Genomic DNA, 14,437 nt, shown 5'->3' with positions numbered 1-14,437 from the left:
TCTAAGGACCTTTTTTCCCCCTGATTGAGTTGCCATTCATTTGGGAAGAAAAACAAAAAGTAAAAAAGATATTTAACAGCTTTAAAAGCCAAGATATAAATTTGCCAACCACATTCCTCATCTCCACAGTACTGATTTAGCATCTTACTGTTTGGGAAACTCATGTTGAAAAGATGACACCGAGAACTCTGGCAGCCAACGAACTGATGTCATGATCAATGCAATGCTGGATTTAAAACCATATGGTGCCAAAAGCCAAATAAGATACACATTTAGACTTAAAACAATTAGTGAAAAACTTCAAGAATATGAGGTCTATTTCCTGTGCAACATAAATAGAAATACGAATGTTTAACCTGTATAATTGAGAACATGCAAATTTGTCCTATGTATAAAAAGACATACTCGTTAAAGCAGAATAGCATAACAAGCACAGGAGGCATAAAAACATTTCAGTAAAGTGCAGTTGAAGCGTGATTACTATCTCAAAAAATGAATTTCACCTCTCAAAAATTTTACCTTCTCTATTTGAAAACAAAGCCAGTTTAAAAGTTTAAAAACATACAAGTTGAGTGAAATTGCAAAATTGCAAAGGAAAAACAATATTCAATGCAGCAGAAGTCAATTTATCATCAATCATAATAGCAAGTATTTCATATCGTATAACGAAAAGACATGATAGAAAAGAACATTTAGAAACCCTACATTTGACAAAACAACATAACATAGAATATATCAAAGAAAGTTTGTTTAAAACACAGGAAAGGGCAGTGGCTACAAGAGCTCACGTGGTAGAGCTCCACATGGAAGGGGCGGTAGGAGCATTACTGTGAGAGGTGAGGCCATCCCTGTGCTGTGCCAGGGGACCTGGTGCATAATCTGCTGATGGAGACAAGGGATCCTCTGAATGGACCTCACCTGATGGCTCCTTGTTGAGTCTCCCGAGCCTTGTTACCCTGTAAGGCAGCCTAGAAAGTTCCACTCACCTTCTTGCTCTCCTTCATTCTGGGTGAGACTCGCATCCTCACTTGAGGACTCTGCCCAGCCCTTTCTGCCTCCCTCCCGTGTTCCTCCCCAGGCATCTCCCCCAGGGAATGCTTCCATAGTTAATCTGGTTTTGATATCTGCTCCTCTGAGTAAACCCACACAAACTATGATCAAATAACACATTTGGCAGGAATCTGTCTGTGCTGCAGAATATTAAAGGATGCAACCTAAGCAAGCCCAGGCAGGGCTGGCGAGAACCCCGACATTTCACCCCTCCTGTTCCAGAGATGTGAGAAGTGGCCTACATATCATGACTCCATACTCCAGTGGAAAGCTTGGAATTCTGTTTTGGCAGAATCTCAAATTTTGAGGAGATCCAGATTGTGGAGGGTGTGAAGCATAGAAAACAGGAGCACTCATTAGTAACTAGAGGTAAATAGTTGTGGAGGGTTCAGCTCCATCTAATTGCAGAGGGATGAGGGAATGAAGTCAAGCTCCCCAGGAGACAGTGATGGGCCAGGTGAAAGAGGGGACCCAACCCTGGCAAAATTACGACTGGAACTAGAGGATGAGATTTTATAGCGGGCATCAATTTAGGGCAGCAGCGCTGGAGGCTTATACATTTACCATAATAATCCACCTGAAGCGACAGTCATAGACTCCTTGTGTTGTAGTGTGAAATGGTAGTAAAGCCTGTGATGTGGTTCTTGTTGATAAAGATCACCCCAAAAGCAATGTGATCCTCAGGAGTGGGGAAAGCAGATATAAAACGTCGAGGATTAGGGAAATTAAACTACTCAAATTTTGACAAATGATTATGAAACTAAGAGGAAAATGGAAAATATTATCTATGTATGCTATCTCACACACACAAATACATGTGCATGCTAAATAGGTCATGAGAGTATTTTTAAAATATCCACCACCAACCTCCTAATAGCACGAATTATAACCTACACATGCGCTAGCCATCACACATTTACAGGAGAAATGAATAATGACAATAATAAGAAACTCATTAGATTCCTGAGATAGCAAAAAGTCATTTTTATAAGTAGAAATTGGCTTAGGAAAGAAATTAAGAATGTAATAAAATCTATTTTAAAGTAATAACAAGCACAGCTCTGCGTACCAAAATGTGATGGGATGAGGCCAAAACCATGTTTGGAAGAAAATGTACTCATTTGAAGGTCTTTATTAAGAAGAGAAAAAGAGCTATTAATAAAAAACTAATACATAATAAAATTCTAGCACAAAACAGAGAATTGATCTACAGCAAAATAGAAAAATAAGGTACAACATAAAACTATAACCTGGAAAATAAATGATTTATCCATACACATGAAAGAGCTAGTTCTTTGACAAGAGAAGGGAACGGTAAGCCTTTGGTAAGCATAATTTAAGACATGGAATAATCTAGCACAGTGATAGCACTACAGTTGCCTCAGGGCGGCTCCTCTAGTCTAAAACATCAAGGAATGTCTCTGCACAGGCACACACAGAAGGATCCCCTCAAAAAGAGGTTAATTTTCCAGCCTTATTTATCATGTCTTGACTGTACAGATAAGCTACTTACATTCAAGCTTCCAAGTTTTCATCTCCAGCCCTGTTCTTTCTCTTCAGCTCTAGACGTTTTACCTCGTGTTCTACTGACCATTTCTGCTTCCGTGCATGAGACGCAGTCCTGAATCGAAACAATGGGACCAAGCTCTCCACAACCTGCTCCTCCCTCAGGTCCCTTCCCTCAGCAAACAGCACGCACTTGGGTGCTCCCTCTCAGGCACTCACCACCTGCATTGTGATCAACAGCGACCCTCCTGCCTTAGCTCACAGGAAATCATTAGCTAGTCACGTAGGTGCTACCTGTCCCCTTGCTGTGCTAAAGCCAACATACATCTGCCAGTTCTTTATGGACAAAATACATGTATGTTGACCCAGCTACTTCTCTCCACCTCCTTTGCTATCCCTTTCATCCATATCTTCATTTTTTGCCTAGTTTTGCAGTGGTTCCAACAGCCTCCTAGACAATCTTTCTGCTTCCACTTTGTTTCATGCCCCTGGGAGCCGATGGGATCCTGTCTAAACAGCCCAGCGACATTCCACCATACAGAAAGGAAGTTCAGAGTTCTCTCTTAGATCACCACACAGTTACTTTTGCACTCCTTCTGAGCAAATGCCAGATCCCTTTATCACAAATGGTGCCTGGTGACCACCTCCCTTCACCTCTCTTACCATCTCCCTTCTATCCCCTTTTCCTGATTTGTTTTTCCCTGGAGCAGTTATCATTCCACGGAATTGTTTTGTTGATTGTTAGAGCTGTTTATTGTCTGCTTCTCCCTGTAAGTGCTGGAGTACTGCATACACCTCAGCCATACTTCACCCCGTGAGCTTTATCTTTTGAGAAACCTAGGCAAGATGGCAAAGCAGAGCCATAGAGAAAGGCCTTTGCAGCAGCACGCGGCTCCCAGAAGGTGTGCTCACAGGCAAACACAATGGAGAAGCGTCATGCTTTCAGTCCATGCTGGGGATCAGAGTTTCACTCAGGGCTGACAGGAGCTGAGAACTTAGCTTTGGCCCTAAAGACTGCCTGTTGGACAGGAAGAGAAAGCCTGCTACCTGGAGGGTGGGAATGGAAAGCATCCTTCTGTCTTGGTGTTGGAACTAGAATGCATCTTTTATTTCCCTCAGTGAGTGAATCTCCAGGTAGGGTGAAGCACATTAAATCAACGTCCCCCTACTCACACAGGAGGAGCTCGGGTCCAAGAAAAGATTAAAAATTCATTGCCTACCTTCTCTATTCTCGTGGCACAGTGCATATTGAAATGTTGGAAAAGAAGTTGGGGGTTACTGCCGCAGCCTGCAGCCCCTCAAGAACAGTAGCTGGGGCCAGCCAGGCAGCTCAGCAGATGAATGCCCCTGCTTAGGCAGATGCAGGGGCTGGGGTTTGATCCCCTGCCTGCCGTCCATGCCGGGCCTGGCCCTATGGCGCACTGAGATGGTGAATGAGACTGGGCATGGGGGCGCATTCCTGTAATCCCAGCGCTTGGAAGAATGTAAATAGGAGGATCACTGTGTGTCTGATCTGCATGGTGAGACCCTGTAGACCCTGTACTAACTACATAAAAAAGAAGAACAGTGGTGGTCCTCATGTTCATCCAGGAGAGATGTAGCCTCCTTACATGGGATTCAGCAGGCTCAGTGGTAGTGGCCCGGGCAGGGTGACAGCCTGGGACTTCAGAGATACAGGCTCTGGGCACCTTTGGGAGAAAGCAGTTAACAGAAAGTGTGTCTGATCTTTATCAAAAGTGGTCAGACTCAAGTAACCCACCAGGCTTTTAAATATAGATCATACAATCCCACCAACACTCTCACATTTCAACACAGCATTGGCAGCAAACCTAAGACTGCTGTACTAAAACCAAGCTGCATCCTCCTGCTCTCTATTTATGGACCACAGGCTTTAGAAAAATTTGAGGCCAATCTGCAGAGCAAATTAAGGACATTTCACTTCAAACGGAGGTTCACTTGAAGACGGCTTGCACTCAAAAGAATACCACCCTACAGCCCCATTAGAGAGTCAGCAACACAAATAGGTTTAGGATAAAATATACACTTTCATATTGTCTATTGCTAGGTCTGGACAAATCTTATTTTGAACAATGAAGAAATGAAAACTAGTGGGACTTAGCTTCTGAGAATCTAGCATGAAGGACTTATATTGGGGTGAGGACATAGCTTCTTTTTTAAATTTTTAATTCATCTCCTAAGAGCATAGTCTATCTCCAGGGAGCTGTCTCATGCCTCTGGGGGCTAAATGGTTTATCTCTTGTGCTAGTTAGGTCAAATGGTAGAGGATTTTTTTTTTTTTTTTTTTTTTTTTTGGTATGGTACTGGGGATTGAACTCAGGATCTTGTGCTTGCCAGGCAAGTGCATAATCTACTGAGCTATCTCCCCAGCCTGGTAGTGGACATTTTGAACAAAGTTAAATCTTGAGCTTCTTTAAAACTGGATCAATATAGGTCAAGGAGGGTGCCCAGCACAGAGTAGCGTAACTGTGATTCTACCTGAATTCATGATTTTAAACCAATCACACTGTTAAGGGAAACTCTGGTTGGCTCACAGCAGATGGGCCTCACCCCAGAAGTTGGAGCTAAACAAATCTCACTGCTGCCTTATAATAGGCTATCAGCAGAGTGAATGTTAGAGAGTTTATTACAGTTACTGCTGGGTCCTGTATTTCAGATGATTTAGTGTTTTGCATGTGTCACTGACATTCAGAATTTCTGTAATGAGCAAGAAATCTTTCTTTTTTTCTGTGATAAAAGAAGACTCAAAATTAGACAAATAAGAGATAGAGCACTTATCTCAATGAGGAATGATAAAAATAATTAAGAAACTGTAGGCAAGTTTATACATGAGTACAATTGGAAAGAGAAGTGAAATGCATGACTTTTCATCAAAATGCATTATCTCAGTATCAAATTAAGAAACAGAAAACACTAGGAACTAAAGAGGAACGTGGATAAGTTATGAAAGAAATTAGCTGCCTGCCAGTACAGGCCCTGCTCTCCAAAATTTGAAAGTTCTTTCTAGATCTTTAGTTTTTTAAATTTGTATTTTAATTTTTAATATTTAGGACAGGGTGTACAGGGTGTGTAGGGTCTCACTGCGTAGATCAGATTCATAGTGATCCTCCTGTTGACGATCTCCCAAGTGCTGAAATTACAGGCGCGGGACACCATGCTCAGTCTCAGCATGTCGTGGGGGTGGGGTTGGCATGACAGGCCCAGGGATTGAATCCCCAGCCTCTGGATCTGCCTAAGCAGGTGCTTTAATCTGCTGAGCTATTTTGCCAGCCTAGATCTTTAGAAAGTAAACTCTCTTGAAGTGCCACATGTTGCATCTCAGCTGCAGGGAGCATTTGCTTACATGTCATCTGTTTGTACAACATCCGATGCATGCATCCCACTTCTCCTAGTAGAAGCCAGAAGCTGCTCTCCTGGGATTCCTGTGGTCAGGCACAGGCTCTTCCCCAGGCTTTTGCAGTCAGCTGACCTGAACCAAACTTTAATTGCAAATTAAAATATCAGAGAAAGAAAACTGAGTATGGGCCGTCCTGGTGCTTGTTTCCAGCAGCCACCCTGCCCTCAGAGTCTGGGTGGTACTGGCACCACTAAAGTTTTCCAGGGGCACCTTGGCGGGAGCGTGCTGGGGTCCTAGCTGTTTGCTGCATGAAGTCTGGCTTTGTCTCTCTGTCTTCCCCATGTACGCACTTCCAAACATCATTAAATACATTCCCATTTTGACTAAACTCTCTGGAATAGATTCTGTTTTCAGTAAAGCTTGGATCCCAAACACTCATCATTTGTTTGTCCCATGGGATTACAATGTGAATCTTGCAGTTTGAAAAGCGTGTTTTTCATCAACTGTCAAGTTTTGAAATGCTAGAAGACTCTTAGACAGTTGTAGGCAACAATATGGAGGGCCTACTACCTTTAACTCAGCTTCTGCCATTGGCAACATCTTGAAACAGTGTGCTACCGTTGAACAACCAGAATATTGATGCTGATAAAATCAAGGTAGGGCAGCTCTGTTACCAGAAGGGTCTTACCAGTTGCCGTTTTGTAAACAAAACCACTTCCATTCAACCCCGCCCTCTCAGTAACCCCTAGCAACCATTAAGATCTGTTCCCCACTTCTCTAATTTGAGCGTAGGAAGGATGCTACACAGCTGCAGTTCTGCAGTGTCACCTTTTGCGATTGGCCTTTTTTCACTTAGAATGATTCTCTAGATTTTTGCATGCGTTGCTAATCTATTCCCTTTCATTGCTAACTGCTGCTCCACAGTATGGATTTCCACAGTGTGTGGTAACCATTTTGCTCAATCAAGAAAACCTCAGTTATTTCTAGTCTGGCTATCATGAATGAAGCTGTTGATCACATTTGTGTGAAGGTTTTGAGCTAAGATAAGTCTTATGCCTCTATAAAACTATCCATTTTACATTCCCACCAACAGCGTATGAGTGAGTCATTCTCCAGACTCTAGCGTTTGGCTGTCACTATTGATTTTAGCCATTCTAACAGGTATTTAGTGATATTCGCTACAGTTTTAATTTGCATTCCCCTAACACATAATCACTTCTGGCTTTTTCAGTATACTTAATTGCCATGTTTGTATCCTCCTTTGTGAAAAATCTGTTCATGTCTACTGCCCATTTTCTAATTGGATTGTTTGTTTTTCTAGTGCTGAGTTTTGAGAGTTTTTATATATTCTAGATAATAGGGCTTTGTCTGATACGTGGTTTGCAAATATTTTTTCACAGTCTGCCATCTGGCTTTTTAATCCTTCTAACATGGGTGATTATTGAGCCAAAAATTTTAATCTTGATGAAGCCCAGTTTATTAATTCTTCCCTTCATAAATTGTGCTTTAGTTCAATTTTAAGAAATAAGTCCAGGGACCAGAGAGATAGCTCAGCAGACTAAATTTCCTGCTTAGACAAGCTTAGCAATTGCAGGGACCAAGGTTCGATCCCTGGCACCACATGCCACACCAGCTCCACCCCCAGGGCAGGTTGAGCAAGCAAGAGTCTGGATGTAGTGGCACATGCCTGTAATCCCAGCAGTGGGGAGGCTGAAAAACAGGAGGATCACTATGAGTCTGAGCTGCATAGTGAAACTCTGTAACAACCAAATGCATTAAAAAAAAAAAAAAGGAAAAGAAAAAAAATTAGCCCAATGTTGCAAAGAATTTTGTTTCCTCTGAGGTTTATATTTTTATGTTTTACATTTAAGTTAATGATCCATTTGGCAATTGCTTTGGTGTGGAAAATGTGGATTTAAGTCAAGACTCATTGATACACCTGTGAATCTCCAGTTATTGTGGAATCATTCATTGGAAAAGCTCTTTCTTCCAATGAATTGTTCTTATCACTTTAAGAAAGAAATTGGGTGTATTTTGTGGATTTATTTATGGAGTCTCTTTTTATTTCACTGATTTCTATGTCTTAATTACCATGTACATTTAGGTATTAAACTACATAATAAGTGACACTCCTGATAAGGTAGACTGATTCTTCCCATTTTACTTTTAAAATTGTTTTTAATGTAATCTTTCCTTTGCCTTTGCATATCAATTTTAAACTGACCTCTATAGCTATAAAAATTTACATAAATATGCATTCCCTTGATTCTGTTTCTCTGAAGAATGCTGATAGAAGTTTATTCTTAGGCTTGCTAAGTATTCATAATTGAATGTGAATGGCATTGTATTTTTTTTTGAGGGGGGAAGGGCCTACACGGTGTTTAGGGTCTCACTACTAGATCAGACTCATAGTGATCCACCTGTTTACAGCCTCCCAAGAGCTGGGATTATAGGTGGGTGACCACGCCCAGTCTCAATTGCTGTCTCAGCGTGCCCCAGGGGCGTGGCCAGCATGGCAGACCTGTAGATTGAATCTCTGACCCCTGCGCCTGCTTGCAGGTACTTTAATCCACTGAGCTATTTGGCCAGCCCTTATGTATTCTTAATTTTAATGTCATATATGCTAGGCAAGTCTGAGCTACATGCCTAGTCTCTAAAATTTTCATCTCTTTAAAAGGCTTAAATTGTCACCAACTTTGCCACCTGTTGTGTGGGCCTAAATATTTATTGGAAAGAATATCTTCTGTTGTTAGGTAGAGGGCTCAATAAATATTGATTAGGACTTATTTATTTCTTATGTATCCTTCCTGGTTTGCTGTGTAATCAATCTATAATTTTTGGAGAAAGTACTTTATGGTCTCCAATTGCAATTGTGGATTCGCCTGATTTCTTCACAGTTCTGTCACGTTTGGTGCTCATACTTTTCAGTTCTTTGGTTGGTGCACACACTCCTAGGATTGCTATGTCTCTTCAGTGTATTAGCCTGTTTATTATTATGTAAAGTCCCTTTTAATGTGTAGTAATTTTGCTTGCTCTAAAGCTATCTCACAGGCCCCTGGACTTATTATCTGATATTAATATAACTACTTTTGTTTCCTTTAGATCAATGTTTGTCTCATTTATCTTCTCTCATATTTAACTTTAAAGCTTCTATCATTATAGTTGAGGGTAACTAATTGTTGGCACCTGATAGTGGGCAGTATGTGGAAATTTTATGCCCATTGTACAGATTTCTGTCTTTCATGTGGAATATTAGGCCATTTACATTAAGTGTGATTATTTGTGCACCAAATAGGTTTTCTCAGGAAATGAAGTGATCCATCGATTATGTCACCATGCTGCACCAACTGTCTACTGTGTCCTTTCTTTCCTTTTCTTTCCCTGAGTTGATGTGTACTATCTTAAGTGTTAGTTGCCAAAGTCTGTCCCAAGTACACCATTTCCATAGGATGAAAATGTATTTCTCAATTTTTCAGGGAGTTATGCTTAAGGTAAAAGGAAACTTTCCACTCAGCTTTAAGTTATCTTAGGTGACCTGGGTTATGAAGTAGAACTACATGGGCCAAAGTCTTCAAAATGAGCCAAACGCTTCTACCGATGATCTGCTCTTGTCATATGGTTGCTAATGAATTCCTTAGTCTTTTCTCTCAGGCTCTGTGTCATGAGGATCTACGTTTCCTGTGTTAGTCAGCTCTCTGTGTTATAACAAGATACCTGAGATAATAGACTTAAAATGAGGCTCAAGTTTTGGAGGCTTCAGTCTATGGTCTATTGGTCCCATTACTTTTGGGCCAATAAAGAAGAAGTGGACCATAGTGGGGTCACATAGCAAAGCAAGGATATTTTCACCTCACATCTCTTGGAAAAATGAAAGAAAAAGCAAGAGGAAGGGCCATACTCTCAATTTTCTTCTCTTCATGGTCATGTTCCCAAAGTCCAGAAGACTTTCAGTTAGACCCCACTTCTTAAATGTTTCACCACCTTCCAGTGGTGCCATAGCTGATTATCAAAGTTATAATGCATAAGTGGGAAACACTTACCCAAAGTATGACATTTATCAAAGCTCCTTCTCCTCTGACTCCTGCAGAAAGTCAGCCTAGGGCAAAAGGGAAGGAGTAAAGATGAAGCAGGATGCCTCTCCTCTCTGTGCTTCAGGTAACACCTCCCTGGCATGGAGTTAATCCTCTCTGGCTCCTGCTCCCATGTGCCAGCTCTTTCCTTGCGGGTCCCAGCTTGCTGTGAAGGCCCAAGTCATCTCCTCTTTATTCTTCTAGTCTTAAAATTTGTGACATCTTTTGTGTTGTTGTTGCCAATCTCTCTCCTTCCTCTGATTTTATTTCTTTATACTTTATCACCTGTACGTAGATTTACAACTATTACATTTTCCCTGAAATACTTCCTTTTGGGAAGATTTAAATTGTCTGACTCATCAAAGCAAGGCCAAGCTGAACAGCTTGAGCAAGAACATTTAGGTCTCTGAGGAAACTAGTAGCAGTATAGGGACATCTCAGTGTAAGATCCACTCGCTCTTTTTAACATCAGGCTACTTGTTAGGTACAAGGTTGTCATGTGATCTGAGCCTACAGAAAACATGCATATCTGTCAGTGTAAGGATGCTGCAGAGTTGTACATTTCCTACTATAGTCACCTTTGTGCAAATCACAATTTTGTTTGATAAAAATATCTGGCGACCAAATGCTGAGTATAGGAAGAAACCACTGTGGCCTGACGGAAGCAGTAATTTTCCGCGTGCAAGCATCTGCGGAGACGCAGTCCAGACTTGCTATGGTTGCTCTGCTCTGCAAAATCCACACACATCTCAAACTTGGATTCCTTCCAGCTCATCAGCATGCTATCCTTCAAATGTGTTTCTCATTCTTATCATCTATGGAAGCATCCACCTCGAGGCAATAGAATGGAAGTAGGAACCAAACACCAACATCAAAAGAAACATCCCAAAGAATCCATGCAACACCCCATACAGGAGCTATGTGAAGTGCCAACTATCTCCTGAGGAAGGACCCAGATAGCTATCAAATCACACACTGCTTACACTCCCTTTGCCAGAGCCCTCAGGAGTCAGGGTGGTAGTGTATTTTGTTCCTTTTCTAATGTCTGTTTATCAGAAGCAAGGAAACGAGGAAGAGAATCAGTTCACATAGGTTAGGGCTCATGCTCTGGCCTTTAAACTTTAGAAACTTTTAAGAAAAAAATAAAACTCAAACCAGAAATCTAGAAAATTAGGTTTCCCTAGAATGGTCTCCAAGATAAGTTTTGTTAAATTTTATTGTGATAGAGAATTAGGTGAAAATCATTCAGCTAGTTTAAGTGGAATCTAGGACAGCAACCCAAGTTTTCCAGCAATATTCCACACAAGGACAGCTGTCTTTCTCCTTCTCATTTATTAAACATAAGGAATATGAAACAAAAATTCATTGCAATTCCTTCTTTAGTTAGAGGAGTTTATTTTTCAGCTCTTACTATTGCCTGGTTTTGAGACTTGGTTCACCAATGGACGATGGCAGAAATGATGCTGTATGACTTCCAAGCCTGGGTCTCCAGAGCCCAGTGGCTGCCATCCTTGCTCGCTCCGAATTCTGTTGCCATGGAAACCAGACCAGTTCCCTGCTACGGAGGCTGCACTGGAAGAGATCCGAGGCACCATGGCCAATAGGCCCAGTCAACCACTAAACATGGGCATTAGACCTCCCTGTACTGGGTCTCTCTGATCTGGCTTGCCATGCAAAACCAAATATGTAAATAATCACATTTCAGCTGCCCTGAAATTATGGCTCCATAGCCTGGAGAACCAACCAGTTGGGGTTTGGGGGAAGAGAGTATCATATGGAGAATATTATAGAGGAATAAATAACTGGCATACTCTCTAAATCCTTAATATTTTTTTCTGCCTTCCTCAAGGGGCTCATAAAGACAGACAAAACAAGTACCCAGTATTTTGTTTTCTATTTATCTAAAGGATAAAATTGCTGCCATTAATCTTTTGAGCAACACAGAATGCTTACTAAAAATTAAGCAGAATAAGAAAGTTTTAAATATTTTATGATACCTGTACTAATAAGAGATTTAATTAATATAAGGCTTTAGTATGATTCCCTAAGTATGTTCTCACATACTGAAGCAAAGAAAGGAAGGTCTTTATCCTATGTAGGTAATGTGACTGGGTTCTTCCAGGAGTTTGACTCAGCAAGGTGTGAGCAGAATTGACTATTTTTTCTTGTAACTATACCTGCAAAACCTGCTCTATCAGTTTGTTCATCACCTCTGGGTGAAATCTTAGGTAAGTCCAGTAATTTTTCCAGGTACTTTAGGTGATCAAACATTCGCTCATCACTTACAGGTAATTTTAAAAGCTAGTCTAGTCAACCATCCCAGCTGTGAATTGTTTTTTCTTTCAAAAATTTCCTCCTTTGGTTTGCACTTATCTCAGGATTGGCGACCGAAGTAGGAAACACAAGTCACTGTCAGTATCATTCTCTTTCGTTGCTCACCTCCTTCTCATTCATAAGAGCTATGTTAGTTTCTTCCTGGTGAGTTTTGGAAGAGGGAAGTATGGGACAGTGAAAAGTTTTAATAGTAGTCTGACGCTGGAGCCTCTAAGAGGAGAATGGAGTCCACCGGTTTCTGTTTCCTATGGACACTTGTGTGGGCTTTTGGGGTTCATCTTCCTAGGGGTATAAGACTAAGGCCTTTGGAAATGACTCATGTTTCCCTGGTTCACTGTTCATAACCTTCCTGCCTCTTTTCTTCCAGAAGTGTATGTCCAGCCTCTTCCTGCAGGCAGTGTTTCTCTCAAAGGAAACACCCCAGCAAGGCAGCTCATAGCCTGCTCTATCATATGGGCCCCACACAGCATGGAAAATACACAGAGAATGCACATCTGTGACATCCATCTCATGTTTTCTGTGTGGTCCCTGCTGTGCCATCTCTGTGAGGGCACCCAGTAGTCTCACCTTTACAGCTCTCTCGAATGACACGTGTGCTTTCCTTTATCCGTGATGTGATCTGTAGTAATCTCTTGGGCCCTCTCAACCAGCTGATGGTGAGAGGTAAGCAGCACTCAAAGTGAAGGAAAGGAATCCATAATATCCAAAAAACTTCTATAAAGAAGTCCATGTCCATCTTTAAGTGTGCCCTAACTTCGTATAATTGTCTTTCACGTTTTGCGTGATTTTTGGCCTGTTAGTCTAGCTGCAAATCTGTGTTTATTAGCTTGGTAAAGATTTATCAAATAAACAAGCAGATTGGAGGCTTGCAAATGGAAGAAATCAACACTGCCCGGTGTCTTCAACCTTTCAGGGAAAGACTTCGGAGGCTTTCCTCATACTCCACTGAAGTGGGAAATGAACCGAAAGTGGAGAAACCAGTTCAGGATCGCTGGTCTTTGATTGGATAGACAGCTGGATGATGTGGTGTCGCTCTTGAGAACTCTGAAACAAAATATGTAAGTAAGTACTTGCAAGGGATGATAGTTATCATTTGTTGTTTGCCTACCACATAAAAATCAGTGAATAAAACCCGCTGGATCTTGTCCAAGCGGTTGTGATTATTGTTTACTGATCATGAAAATAAGGGTCCAAAGAGATGGAGAGATTTTCTCAAGGTACATGCAAAAATACCTGAGCATTAACTGATAAAATATGCATTCAAACCAACTCAGGTCTGCCTGATATAAAAATCCCTTACCCTAGATCACACCACTTCTGTCTAAAACATCCGCTGAATATATTTTCTGAATACATTATTTTTTATTTCAAATGAAGATTGAAAGAGTAAAGACTGAGATGGAGGACTGGATGGTAGACCCCAGGGAAGGTGTGGCCAGTAAAGTTTCCAAGAGAAGAGGAAAACAGCAGGCTGATCTCTCTTAAGTGTCCAGATCAAGGTAAATGTTCTGCAGTGGGGAGAACAGTCACGACCCAGATAAAGCTGTGTGTGGGCCTGTGCTCATGTGCCCCAGACAAGCAGGGGTGTGTGCTCAGAGGAAAAGAAGAGGAAGGAAGAAGAAAGTTAACAGTTTTCAGGATTGTAGATAAAATTAAAGACCTCAATTTCATTAATTTAGAAAGTATTTACTTGTAGTAAAAAAAAAATAATAATAACAAAAAGTTTACAATTTCAACTATTTTCAAGTATACAGTCCAGTGGCATTAAATACATGTACTGGGTCACACAACCGTCACTGCCATACATGTCTGGAACATCTCCTGTGTCTGAACTGAACTGCTCTTCCCACTAAACACTAAATCCCCCTTCTCCCTTTCCCCATTCTCTAGAAACCACAATTCAACTTTTGGTTGATTTTTTGTTCATTGATACAGGGTCTCACTATGCAGTTCAGACTCATAATGATCCTCCTGTCTCAGCCTCCCCCTGCCCCCTCCCAGTGCTGGGATTACAGGCGTGCACCATCATGCCCAGTTCTGGGTTGGCACGGCATGCAGTACTGAGTATTGAATTCAGGACCCATTTCACTGCTTCGGTGAGTACCTGAAGTGAGGTTAATAT

At 41.3% G+C, this 14,437-nt stretch overlaps 1 long non-coding RNA gene across 1 annotated transcript in view; it reads right to left on the bottom strand.

Annotated features, from left to right (window-relative positions):
* LOC111816139 overlaps positions 1-14,437 on the bottom strand; it is a 132,614-nt gene that overhangs the window by 26,591 nt on the left and 91,586 nt on the right. The gene's annotated exons all lie outside the window — the stretch shown is intronic.

Source organism: Octodon degus, unplaced genomic scaffold, assembly GCF_000260255.1.
Source record: "Octodon degus isolate 3935 unplaced genomic scaffold, OctDeg1.0 scaffold00027, whole genome shotgun sequence".
In the NCBI taxonomy this organism is placed as follows: domain Eukaryota; kingdom Metazoa; phylum Chordata; class Mammalia; order Rodentia; family Octodontidae; genus Octodon; species Octodon degus.
The sequence above is the reverse complement of the archived record's forward strand: the minus strand, read 5'-3'. Positions and strand labels throughout refer to the sequence as shown.